We start from the raw sequence: 12,086 nt of genomic DNA, 5'->3' as shown, positions 1-12,086 counted from the left end.
GAGGAGGAGTGTTTGAAGTGTTTGCTGACTTTTATGACTGTTTACATCTTGAATTCCTTCCTCCTGCACACCCACAGGGATCTGACCATCTCCAGATTGATTCACAATAACAGGTTCCACATTGCTTTCATCCTCAGACTCAGTTTCAGTTTCACTTGGTGCATTGGTGACTGGGGCTTCCATGTTGGCTCCATTGATTGGTTGATTGACTGGGTTTGGCTCTGGGTTTTCCATGTTGGCTCCATTGATTGATTGACTGGGTTTGGCTCTGGGTTTTCCATGTTGGCTCCATTGATTGATTGACTGGGTTTGGCTCTGGGTTTTCCATGTTGGCTCCATTGATTGATTGACTGGGTTTGGCTCTGGGTTTTCCAGGTTGGCTCCATTGATTGATTGGGTTTGGCTCTGGGTTTTCCATGTTAGCTCCATTAATTGGTTGATTGCCTTGGCTTTGCTCTGAGCTTTCCATGTTTGGTTTTATTATTCTCAATATTTTATTGGTCCCATCTGGGGTGACACTTTTATATGTAAGTCCTTTGTGTGGTTTTCACACAACCACACAAAGGTGTGCGTGCGTGCGTGCGTGCGTGCACACACACACTTTGGTAGAGGTTTGGATTGTTTAGTTACCTTGCCATGATGTAACTCCAAAGGTCATTGCAGATCAACAGCGAGACAAAATTAAACATACATTTCAAACATAAACAAACAGATATTACATATATTACAATATATTACAAACAGAAGTGAGACTCAGTCGTTTTCTTCTTTCGTGTATCATCATCAGATGTCCAGCTCAATGACGTGCAGCCACGCCCTTGTCTCAGGTCCCACATCAAAGAGGCCGGCCTCCGATGGTGGTTTGTGCAGGACACAGAGGTGATTATGTGATCGGCAGTCTGCTTAAGCATACTTTTCAGTCTGTCAGGCGCCAAACTCTAGGAGGAGGAGCGCGGCAAAATAAAGTTTATCTAGGAAGAAAGAAGAATAATAAAGTCGGAAGATTACTATAGTCTACACTAATGAATACAGATCATTTGTGGTACAGTTGATTAGTTACAAACTATCCGTAGGCAGATTTAACAGAACTGAAGAAGTACTTACACATCATAACTTACAGCATGGTGTACAGCCTTGCCGTTATGATGCGTTCGCTCATCGGCGTAGGGAACATTTGCTCCATCCATCACAAGGTGCCCCTGCCCAGTCCAGCTCATCTCACCAACGCTTAGTATGTCGAGGCGATAATCTCTCATCGTCTTCAGCACCTGGTCCATACGACCACACTGGAACAGTGTTCAGACGTTTCAGGTACCTACTCCTGTGTTGGCCTTGGTGTTGAAGATCTTGGGAAAGAAAGAAAGACAGATACAAAGAAAGACGGAAAGAAAAAGAAAGGAAAGAAAAGAAAAGTAAGAAGATCATACAGATCATATGTGGTGCAGTTGATTAATTACAAAATATCCCTACGCAAATTTAACAGAACTGATGATTTACGTACACATCACGACTTGATTTACACACATAGTGTGTAAATCTGTAAGTGTGTGTGTGTGTGTGTGTGTGTGTGTGTGTGTGTGTGTGTGTGTGTGTGTGTGTGTGTGTGTGTGTGTGTGTGTGTGTGTGTGTGCACCAACACACACACACACACACACACACACTTTGATAGAGGTTTGGTTTGTGTAGTTACCTTGCCATTATGTAACTGCTAAGTTCACTGCATATCAACAGCGAGACAAAATTAAACATATTACAAACAAAAACATGTATTACAATATATTACAAACAGAAGTGAGACTCAGGCGTCTTCTTCTTTCATGTATCATCATCAGATGTCCAGCTCAATGACGTGCAGCCACGCCCTCGTTTCAGGTCCCACATCAAAGAGACCGGCCTCCGATGGTGGTCTGTACAGGATATAGAGGCTATTATGTGATCGGTAGTCTGCTTAAGAATACTGTGCAGTCTGTCAGGCCCAAACTCTAGGAGGAGTAGCGCGGCAAAATAAAGTTTATCTAGAAAGTATGAAGAATAATAAAGACGGAAGATTACTATAGTCTACTATAGTCCACACTAATAAACAGTTAATTTGTGGTGCAGTTTATTTACAAAATATCCGTAGACAGTTTTAACAGAACTGATGATTTACATACAAATCATAACTTACAGCCTGGTGTACAGCCTTGCCGTTATGATGCGTTCGCTCATCGGCGTAGGGAACATTTGCTCCATCCATCACAAGGTGCCCCTGCCCAGTCCAGCTCATCTCACCAACGCTTAGTATGTCGAGGCGATAATCTCTCATCGTCTTCAGCACCTGGTCCATACGACCACACTGGAACAGTGTTCAGACGTTTCAGGTACCTACTCCTGTGTTGGCCTTGGTGTTGAAGATCTTGGGAAAGAAAGAAAGACAGATACAAAGAAAGACGGAAAGAAAAAGAAAGGAAAGAAAAGAAAAGTAAGAAGATCATACAGATCATATGTGGTGCAGTTGATTAGTTACAAAATATCCCTACGCAAATTTAACAGAACTGATGATTTACGTACACATCACGACTTGATTTACACACATAGTGTGTAAATCTGTAAGTGTGTGTGTGTGTGTGTGTGTGTGTGTGTGTGTGTGTGTGTGTGTGTGTGTGTGTGCACCAACACACACACACACACACACACTTTGATAGAGGTTTGGTTTGTGTAGTTACCTTGCCATTATGTAACTGCTAAGTTCACTGCATATCAACAGCGAGACAAAATTAAACATATTACAAACAAAAACATGTATTACAATATATTACAAACAGAAGTGAGACTCAGGCGTCTTCTTCTTTCATGTATCATCATCAGATGTCCAGCTCAATGACGTGCAGCCACGCCCTCGTTTCAGGTCCCACATCAAAGAGACCGGCCTCCGATGGTGGTCTGTACAGGATATAGAGGCTATTATGTGATCGGTAGTCTGCTTAAGAATACTGTGCAGTCTGTCAGGCCCAAACTCTAGGAGGAGTAGCGCGGCAAAATAAAGTTTATCTAGAAAGTATGAAGAATAATAAAGACGGAAGATTACTATAGTCTACTATAGTCCACACTAATAAACAGTTAATTTGTGGTGCAGTTTATTTACAAAATATCCGTAGACAGTTTTAACAGAACTGATGATTTACATACAAATCATAACTTACAGCCTGGTGTACAGCCTTGCCGTGATGATGCGTTCACTCATCGGCATAGGGAACAGTTACTACATCCATCACGAGGTGCCCCTGCCCAGTCCAGCTCATCTCACTAACGCCTAGTACGTCGAGGCGATAATCTCTCGTCGTCTTCGGCACCTGGTCCATACGACCACACTGGAACAGTCTTTCAGGTGCCTACTCCTGTGTTGGCCTTGGTTTTGAAGATCTCGGTACAGAAAGAAAGACAGAAAGAAGGAAAGAAAGAAAGAGAGAAAGAAAGGGAAAGAAAGGGAAAAGAAAGGAAAGAAAAGGAGGTGTGTGTGCGCGCACACACACACACACCCCCGAACGTTGGTAAAGGTTTGGATTTTGTAGTTACCTTGCCATGATGTAACTCCAAAGGTCACTGCAGATCAACAGCGAGACAAAATGAAACATATATTACAAACAAACAAACGGATATCATATCTATTACAATATATTACAAACAGAAGTGAGACTCAGGCTTCTTCTTCTTTCGTGTATCATCATCAGATGTCCAGCTCAATGACGTGCAGCCACGCCCTCGTCTCAGGTCCCACATCAAAGAGACCGTTCTCCGATGGTGGTCTGTACAGGACACAGAGGTGATTATGTGATCGGCAGTCTGCTTAAGAATACTGTGCAGTCTGTCAGGCCCAAACTATGGGAGGAGTAGCGCGGCAAAATAAAGTTTATCTAGAAAGAAAAGAATGATAAAGTCGGAAGATTACTATAGTCTACTATAGTCCACACTAATAAACACAGATCATTTGTGGTGCAGTTGATTAGTTACAAAATATTCGTAGACAGATTTAACAGAACTGGTGATTTACGTACACATCATAACTTACAGCCTGGTGTACAGCCTTGCCGTGATGATGCGTTCACTCATCAGCGTAGGGAACAGTTGCTCCATCCATCACGAAGTGCCCCTGCCCAGTCCAGCTCAGCTCACTAAGCCTAGTATGTCGAGGCGATAATCCTTAATAGTCTTCAGCACCTGGTCCGGACGTTTCAGGTACCTACTCCTGTGTTGGCCTTGGTCATGAAGATCTCAGGAAAGACAGACAGACAGACAGAAAGCTACCAAACGTAAAAAAGAAAAAGTTTTATTCTTTTGTTCATAAAATACTATTGGAGAAAACGCTTCCATAGAGGTGTCATGCAGGATATTCCAGTCGTGTTTTTGGGCTTTCCTAAGGGCGAGGATGTGAAGGTAGCAGCCTCTCGTCAGAGGCCGGTTGGGTTAATTCCTGCTAGGATTGGGATGTAGAACATAGGGGTGGGATTCAGGCAACCAGTTATGATCCGGAGAAAGTTGTTAATATCAGCATCAAAGTTTTTGGCACGTGGGCCTCTATACCAGGCTTAGGCACAGTGTTTGGTTGCAGCGAAGACCAGGGTTTGCGTGGGGATTCGTAGTACCTTGGCAGAGGAATCAGATTGACAGCAGATTGGCGAGACCCTTGATGACACGTTGGCCTCTGGGTGCTACTTAAAAGACAGTTCCCTATGGTACCTTGGGGCTTGCTGGAACTCCAGGTGGTTGTTGTCCATGAACACGTCCAGTTCCCTTTTTGCCTCTCTGTTGTTGAGGTGGTATGCTGCCAACACCGTCTTGCCAATGCTGAGCTGCAGGCGCCACCTACGAAGGTAGGCTGCCAAGATGTCCTTGTGGACATGGAGGTAATTTGGAGTAGAGGGAATGAGGTGCTATTGACAGACCAGGAGTGTTGGTATAGGGAGAGGCATGGCTGAAGAGCTTTGCACATCACTCACTTCTTGCTGCTGCCGAGGTCAAAACACAGTATACCTCATTGTGATAGCTGTAGTAAGTCTGCACTACACCTGACTGGTGGCACTAGTCTGGTTGTGATGCGTAGATGTGATCAATCAGGGTGTGCTCTTTGGTCATTGCAGTGGAGATAAGCTGGCATTAGTTGTGACATTTTTTGTGGCATTAATTTGACAATTTTTGTGGCATTCATGACATTTTTTATAGTGTGACTTTTTACGTAGCATTTTTTTGTGTGGCATTTTAGATTTATTTCGTGGCATTAATTTGACAATCTTCGTGGTATTTTGGTATTGTGTGAATTTTTATTTGGCATTTTTGTGGATATATATATTATTTTTTTAATGGCCATTGTAATTTTTGAGGGGAAATGCTTGTGGCGCTGTCTTTGTGACTTTTTTGTGGCATTTTTTGAAATTTATTGTGACATTTGAGACATTCATTGTGGCATTTGTGGACTTTTTAAGCATTTTTGTGGAATTTGTGTGGAGATTTTTGCGGAATTCTTGTGGCATTTGTGTCATTTTTGTGTGAAAGGTTTTTGATTTCTTTTTGTGTCATTTGTGGATTGTTGTATGCCATTTGTGGATTTCTTTGTATCAATTGTAGATTTTTTAAATCACATCTACTTATCACAACCAGGCTATTGCCACCAGTCAAGTGTACTGCAGACTTACTACAGCTATCACAATGTGGTATGCTGTGTTTTGACTGCAACAGCAGCAAGAAGTGAATGATGTGCAAAGCTCTTCAGCCATGCTTCTCCCTATACCAACACTCCTGGTCTGTCAAATCCACCTCATTCTCTCTACCCTAAATGACCTCCATCATGTCCACATGGACATCTTGGCAGCCTACCTTCGTAGGTAGAGGCAGGTCGTTCCAGAGCGTGGGACGGGGAGAGGCAGGTCGTTCCAGAGCATTGGGGGGGGGGGGGGGGGGGCGCAGCAAAGGCGCGGCCACCCCTGGTCTTTTTGATAGTCTTTGGAACGACCAGTAACGACTGATCGGCAAGATCTCAGAGCCCTGGCTGGGGTGTAATGGTTCCAGGAGCTCAGCGAGGTACAGTGGAGCTTTACTAGCCCGTCTAAAGATTTAAAAGCCAATAAAAGGACCTTAAAATCCCTTGTAAAATTGACAGAGAGCTAGTGAAGTGAGGCAATACGTTTACTTTATACATATACTGTATCCTGTCACAACTAGGGATGGGAAGATAATCGTTATCATTAAAAACGCTCACAATAATCGTATCGCAGAGATTTTTATTTTATCGTGAAATTGTCCTCTGTCATACACTAGGATGATTTAGCTTTTGTTGAGCTGCAAATTCAGTACCGCTTAAACCCTCTATACTTGATAAAACGGACCTGTAAAGATAGCATTTGTTACGCTCTTATTTCACTCTACACAAACCGATTTGCCAAAAATAACAGATCTAGAAGATCTGTGAGCTTGTAGATCGGCTATTTTGGGCTAACGTTCCCCCCAGAATAGGGATGGTTTAACAAAAGTGGCATTAAGTTTTAAGCTTTTGATTATCCTGGAGAGCTGACAGATATTCAACCACAGTGCCACTAGGGGGCGTCAACAAAGTAACTCAACATTATTTGTCATTTGTATTTTCAATTGCTTCTAAGCAGATGAAATACTGGCTCAACAAATGCAGCTATAGGGGCATTTACATTTATCATAAAATATTTTCAACATTGCATTTTTACATTTTCTTAAACGTTTGTATTACTTTAAATGATGCCATACTACTGTCATAACAGTAGCAGTTACAAAATACAATGGTTCCCAAACTAGGGGTTGAGACCCAAAGGGAAAGGCAAACATTTTGAACATAGCCGATCTACAAGCTCACAACGCCTCGCAGTGCGAGGCGTTGTGAGCTTGTAGACCTGCTATTTTCACAATCTTTATCTGTGGAAGTCAAAATTAAACTGACAGGACACCACTCACAATTTTTTTCTTGAGTAAGAGTACACATGTATTTGCATAAACATTACTGTACTTACTGTACCAAAGTAAAACATCCTCACATAAGGATGTTAAACGTTTTAAAATAGCGTGTGTAAAGGCAGTGAACTAATCACCATGGACTCGAGTTGTAAAAAGTCCTCTGTTTGTGCTCCCTGGAGGCACTGGTGGACGTGAGACATGGACTGGAGGCTCTGTAAATGAAAAAAGTCATTAAAGGGATAGTTCACCCAATTCTTTAATTGTTTTCTATGGATTAACCCTGGTACCACACACCCTGAAAGCTCCATTATTAGCCTAGAAAAATGTTACAATTTCAAACATGACCCGCTATAATTACTTCAGTCTATATTAGTAGCTTAATGACTAGTATTAATATTCTATTGTCTTTTTTATATCCAATGTATTTGTATTTAAGTTCATAAAGTTAACATAAGTAATGAATGCATTTGTAATTAAACACAAATGTTACTTTTCAGGATTCCAATAAAAAAAAAGCAAAAATAGCCGATCTACAAGCTCAAAACGCGTCGCAGTGCGACACGTCTTGAGCTTGTAGATCGGCTATTTTTGCTACTTGTGTGTGACATAGAATGACGAAGTATGGCATTAATGACTAAAAAGGTCAACATACAGAGATAAGAGGTGTCTCTGCCCGTCAGTATATGCAATGTGTCCCTCTGGAGTGAGTGTGGACATACTGTGGCACTCTACATCATCAAAGTTTCAACACCCCTGCTGTAGTATATTGATACACCCAATTTGGACATAAAAGACCTATTTGAACATTCAAAAGGACATGCCTAAAAACAAGGCCTTAAGACCTCATACTAGATAGACCTATAGAACACATTCCTGAAATTCAACACTCTTATCAACAAACCATCGCTGAGCAGTTGGAAATGCTTGCCAGATGCCACCTGACCTTAGCTGACCTCTAGGAGCTGGGGCGTTGTCATAGACATTACAACACTGGAACACACACACACACACACACACACACACACACACACAATTTAGTAACTCATGCAGAGAGTAGGGATGGGTATTGGCAAGAACCTCACGATACGTATAAGGATACTTGGGTCCCGATACGATTTGATCACGATATTTTTTTTTTGTAGAGCTGAAAATACAACTTGCCGTGTACCACCTGGGTAGTCTAATAATGTGCATGTACATCACATTATGTTGATAACTCAATGGACAAATGTAGTCACTTAATTTACTTAATAGAAAATGTTCCGTTTACTAAAGAGCTGGAAAGACATGGAGACTCCTGTTACTGAACAAATGCTCTATAGCAATGAGTAATATCAGAATAGGGCTATTTAACACTTGTTTTAACCAAAGAGAATCACTTACCCAACCATTAAGTAAAAGTATCAATACTGCACTGTAGAAATACATTGTTACAAGTAAAAGTCCGGAATAAAACATTTGCTTGAGTAAAAGTACAAAAGTATTGGCATCAAAACGTCCTTAAAGTACCAAAAGTAAAAGTACTCGTTATGCAGAATGTCCTGTTTCACAAGTTATCAAATGTCTAAAATGTATAAAAATCCTTTGAAAATAGCAGATCTACAAGCTCACAGGTCTGATTATTGACGGGCGGGGGTTGTCAAAATTTAGGGTGACCATACGTCCTCTTTTATCCGGACATGTCCTCTTTTGGAGGGCTGTCCGGCCTGTCCGGGGGGGGTTTATAAAATCCTTCAAATGTCCGGTGTTTTGTGATTTTGGGTAGCGTGCACTATCGTATCTTAGCAACAATGAAAGCGCTAAAACTCTCATTGTTAGTGTTGCCATGTCCGAATATTTACTGCAACTTCTTGAAAAAAAATTGCTTCTTTTTCTGGCTTGTTTTGAAGGAATGTTTCCTTATTTCTCTCACGAGACTTGGCAACACAGCTGCTGACAGGCTGGAGGCACACGTGACAAGACACACACACACACACACACACACACACACACACACACACACACACACACACACAGAACAGCATACATCGCGCTCAGCGCTGCCTGTCATTCATTGATCCCCGACGGAGAAAAGTTACACAGACAGAGGCGGAGAAAATGCCGAAGCGCAAATGCAACTTCACAGACGAAATGCGCAAAAAGTACCCGTGTTTTCGTCTGGGTCGTGACAAATGTGAAGCAGAGTGTACCGTTTGCTGTTATTTTATTTTGTTAAAAAGCTGAATTATTAAGCTGTGATTATTTCATTCTCTCTGAAATTCATCTGAAACAAACAGAGGAGAACATGAGAGGTTAATTTGAAGAATGGGCTACCTTACTTTTAAGATAATTCTAAGACTTGAGAGAGAGATGTTATTTTATTTTGTTAAAAAGCTGAATGTCCATACAGAACTTAACATGAAATATTATAGAGCCTATTTGTATGAGAGTGATTATTTTGTTATCTACCTCTCTTTTTCTTTTTGTTAAATGTTGAGGCATTATTTGTATTATATTATTATATTTTTACATTAGCCATAAGAGACATTATTTTGAAGAATGTGCTATAACATTGAAGAACAGGCTACTTCTCTATTTTCTTGTGTTTAATTAACAGGTTTTGAGGCATTTTTTACATTTTTACAATATAAACATGAGAGAGAGGTTATTTTGAATAATGGGGTATCTCACTTGTTCTAAGATAAGACTTGTTGAGAGAGAGATGTTATTTTACTTTGTTAAAAACCTGAATTATTAAAGCTGTGATTATTTTGTTATCTGAAGCAAACAGAGGAGACATGCTTTAAATAAATAAATATATTATTTATAAAGCAATATTTTTCAGTACCTCAAAGAGGCCCTGAATTAACCGAATTAAGGTACCAAAAACCCCCCCCCCAAAAGTTACAAATCCGGGAAAAAATGTGCGCGCGCGTGCATTCGTTAGGTGTCCTCTTTTTGGGAATTCAGAATATGATCACCCTATCAAAATTGGACCCGGCTGTGCAGGACTGTCTGCTTTAGTTCCACACATTGTGGCAGTGGCTGTGCTAAAGTATTAGCATGGTGTCGTTTTAAGTGACACCGCAAGCTGGTTGTGTTTCCTGAATGTTTCGTCGTAGCATAACAAAGCTTGCAGACCACGTTTGTTTTATCCAAGTCCTTGCTTCCTTCTTTCTCTTTAAAACCAAAGTGCGCACACACGCACACACACACACACACACACACTTAGACAGATGGATCAAAGCACACACACCTCATGCACAAACTTAGAAAATCACGTGCACATACATACACATTGAGTATATATATATACACATCAACCCAGATCTCCGTTCTTTGTCTTTTGCCTGGAAAATCTATTATGGAAAGTCCTGTTTGTGTAACCATGTAATACTCTCTATCCTTAATAAAAGTGACAAAAGGATAATGAATGCCTGGACCCTCATTTCTTCCTCAATAGGGGAAAAATACCACAGATATGCACTTTACCACAATGCCTTATGATTACATGCTCTAACAGCAGAAAGCAGGAGAGATGGTGAGACACCCAACTCATAACCTCAGGACCTGCTTTCAGGTCCTGCCCTCGGGTAGGAGATATGGTGCCTCTCTATTCAGGAAGGCAAAGGGCAGTTTCATCCCCTCTGCCATTAGGCTCCTTAATAAACACAAACCCCCTAATACCTGATCCACCTCACCTGGTCCAACTGGACTTGCTAGGGGCCGTGTTTTTTCGATTAGTTTTTTCATTTTTTGAATTTAATTTATTTTATTGTATTAATTTTTTTTCATTTTCCCCCCAAAAAATAATTGAAAAAATACAGTCTCCTCACGTATTAGAAGGACAATATCAGTCACCAGAACCAAGGGTTAGGGTTTGAAGTTATAATGGGTTTGTATAGGAAGGGGGGCGTGTCTGATAAAATGAATATCAAATATCTAAATACTGAATCAAGCAACTTAAAAACTGTCCGGGGTGTTCACAAAAGTCTGAGTAGACCCATAAATGACCCATAAATGACCCACATTTCTTTTTTTAAAGTGAAATATCCCTTTAAATGTCTCCAAAGAGTAAAGTTTCCCAAAAGTAATCCAAAAGTATTGTAAGCTCTTCTATTTTCCGAGAATCCAATAATCCGCAAAGTCAGCAAATACAATTGAGGCAATGCATTGCATAAAAAGGAAAAATATATTCCTCACACAACCTTCAAGTCAGGAGGCCACATGGGTTCCTTTGTCCAAAAGCTCTGACTGGCTTCAGAGCTAAACCCTCAGAAATGTTCCTCCAACAAACTTCTCTCCTTCCAGATCCATAAGTTCTCCGGCCACACTACTCAGTGGTTTAGTTTAGGCTTACAAGAGTCTCTTTCTCAAACACCACCAAACACTCTTTTTCAAAACCTAAAATGGAACCCCTGGCCACCTCACTTCCTGTTCTTTTATAGCCGTTCCTGATACCTCACTTCCTGTGGAACTTTTGCTGCTTTTTTCCCCCGGCACAGCGCCCCCTATGAGTGAACCATGTCAACGTAAAATGAATCATAATGGCCATAATCACTTTACACAAAACAAAACATTCTTTCCATACACTACATTTAGGTGTTAAATATCAAACCATATTTTAACCAATGTATTCCCCTGTTATCACCAAGTATGTTATGTTTCTTGTGTATCTTTTTCTTTCAATACTTCTCATACCTGGACAGGAAATACATTATTTCACACATTTATGCAATTAATTTGAAAAGTTGTGAAAAGGGACACTCTGCATAATGACCACTTTCTACTTTTGGTACATTTAGATAACAATACTTCTGTACTTTTATTCAAGTACATTTTGAATTCCCGACTTTTACTTTCTACTTTCTATTTCTACATGGTGGTATTGATACTTTTACTTTAGTAAAACCTTTGGGTACTTTTCCACCACTGTTGAACAGGTACAAACATCAGTTGTCAGTAGTCAGTAGTGTAGTGCCCCTGTATGCATGTATTGAGCGAGGTAGTAGATGCAGAAACAAAACAAACACATGCAAATGGAGTGGGCCATGCATGCACCACGCTAGCCCTGGTTCAGAGCGTTAGTGAGTTCCCTCTAACGCCCTGGAAGACCCTGGGCTCTGCGCTTGTACAAGGAATTCCACTGCCCT

The sequence above is a fragment of the Gymnoscopelus braueri genome, assembly GCF_963280865.1.
Source record: "Gymnoscopelus braueri genome assembly, chromosome: 22".
Lineage (NCBI taxonomy): Eukaryota > Metazoa > Chordata > Actinopteri > Myctophiformes > Myctophidae > Gymnoscopelus > Gymnoscopelus braueri.
This window is presented reverse-complemented; position numbering follows the sequence as displayed.